The sequence below is a fragment of the Acanthisitta chloris genome, unplaced genomic scaffold (assembly GCF_000695815.1).
Source record: "Acanthisitta chloris isolate BGI_N310 unplaced genomic scaffold, ASM69581v1 scaffold25925, whole genome shotgun sequence".
Taxonomy (NCBI): domain Eukaryota; kingdom Metazoa; phylum Chordata; class Aves; order Passeriformes; family Acanthisittidae; genus Acanthisitta; species Acanthisitta chloris.
This window is the reverse complement of record NW_008672477.1, coordinates 330-2,456: the sequence shown is the minus strand read 5'-3', so window position 1 is coordinate 2,456 and position 2,127 is coordinate 330. Positions and strand designations below refer to the sequence as shown.

The window sequence follows — 2,127 nt, the reverse complement described above, 5'->3', positions numbered from 1 at the left end:
TTGCATCAGCCTGCCCTTTCCTGGGTGTGAGCCCCAGGGCAGGACACCCTAGCAGGGTTCTCAGCTTTGCCACAGTGCAAAACTGCTCTGGGTGGGGGCCAGCAGGGGACCCACGGCACAGGCACTGCTGTCCTGCTCTCGGGTACCCCAGCACGGTCCTGGGCTCCCTCAACCATGCTGTATCAGGAGCCAACAGCGTGCCCTTGTCCCTGTCCCACAGATGGAATCTGCCTGCGTCACCATCCATGAGGCACTGAACGCGGTGATCGACTCCCAGACCCACTACCGGCTGCGGGAGGCACAGGACCGGAGCAGAGCCGAGGAGCTCAACGGCCGTGTCTCATACTGGTCGGTGGGGGAAACGCTCATCCTCTTCGTGGTCAGCATTGGGCAGGTGATGCTGCTCAAGAGCTTCTTCACCGAAAAGAGACCTGGCAGCAGCAGGGCCGACACCTAGAGCCGGCATGTCTGTGCCCAAGCAGAGCACGGAGCGGGACGGCAGTGGCCCTGGGGTCACACTTTGATCTGTGCTGTGGGCAGGCGAGGGGGCAGGAGCCAGGAGTGACTGCTGAGCCAAGGGGACATGGTCACCCAAGTCCAGGCAGCCCCCAGCATCGCCTCCCATTTGCCATCGCCAGCCCTGCCACCCTGTCCCCTCACCTGGCCACCCTGTCTCTGCTCTCTGGCTCTGCTAGGGAGTGGGTGGGTGCCCTGGACCAGCACCAACGCACCCCCAGATTCTGACTGGCCTCCCCTGGCCACACGCTGCCGCTTGGAGCCCTGCACAGCCAGCAAGGGGACTGGGCAGTGCTGGCCCACCTGGTGTCTACCCAATGCTGTCAGCCTGAGGAGGGCTGCCCGTGGCTGGGTGTCTTGTCTGCACCCTGATTGTCCTGGGGTGGGCAGGGCACTCCTGGCAGCGGGGCCATGGCAGCAGCAGCATCCCACAAGGGAAGGTTTTCTGCTGGGTGCTCCTGTTGCTCCACCAGCCCCTCCCTTGGCAGCATTTCTCAGGCCAGCAGCAAGCATGTGCCTGTACCAGGTGGTATTTTCATACTCACATGAGTCCATGCCTGGCACTTGGCCCTGACGCATCCCCCCTGCCTTGTGGACATGTGCCACATCCCTGCCCCACCAGCATCAAGGACCCCTACATGCCTGGGACATTCCTTGGAGCCCCACAAAACAAAGACCCACCCTGTGCAAGACCCCTGGGGTGACCAGTGTGCTGGTCTTCAGCCCTCGAGCAGGCGTGGCATCACTCCCCAGAGCTGAAGCAACTCCACTGGCCTTTTCTTTTACCACTTCCAAATAAATCCCTGCAAGCATGGCTGGCACTGCTGTTCTTGGGCACCACTCCTGCCTGCCCCGCTGCCTGCACCAGCCAATTCTGCTCCTGGCACAGAACCAGATGCTAGAGCCAGAGAGACCCCTCAGCAGGAGCAGCCTCCCAGCCATGCTTCACGAGACTGCACTGTCGGTGGGTTGGGCTCAGGGTCCCACTGCAGCAGAGCAGGGACCTGCAGGCAGAGCCCAGGTCTGTGTTACCTTCCCCGAGGCCAGGGGGATGCCAGGGCAGTTCCTATGAGCTGTCCCTCACCCTGGCATCTCTCCTGGTGTCTCCCCTCACGCTGCCAGCACAGGGTGCAGGGAGGAGTGAGGAGCCCAGGCACTCACAGCCCCCTCCCACCTCTCTGGGCCCAGCAGCTGTGGCAGCTCTGCCGTCAGCAGTGGCCTTGGTGCAGCTACTGCAGGCGGGAGCACCAGCCCCATGTGCCTGCCAACGGCCTTGGGCAGGAGACAGGACCTCCTGTTTGGAGCAGAGCCAGCAGCAGCAGCACTCTAGGATTGCCGCCAGTTCTGCACTCTGGGACTGCCACCAGCTCAGGGTTGCTGACAGGGACCAGCCCTATGCCTACTTGGAACCAGGACCCCCACAGAGACAAATAGGGAGGCACCAGCCCTGGCCAGCCTGCAGGTGCCCTTGGACCTGCTCCTTCCTGGGAGCCCTTGAGCCTCTCCGTGGTGGGGACAGGGGCAGCTGGATCCCCAGCAGGTCAGGGTGCTGGCTCTGAGAACCGCAGCTCAGCGTCTGACTGAGGGACACAGGAAGGACGAGAGGGAGCC

At 63.2% G+C, this 2,127-nt stretch overlaps 1 pseudogene; it reads left to right on the top strand.

The window, feature by feature from the left end:
• The first annotated feature begins 220 nt into the window (after window positions 1-220).
• Window positions 221-457, top strand: LOC103802094 (annotated as a pseudogene).
• The last annotated feature ends 1,670 nt before the right edge of the window (window positions 458-2,127 follow it).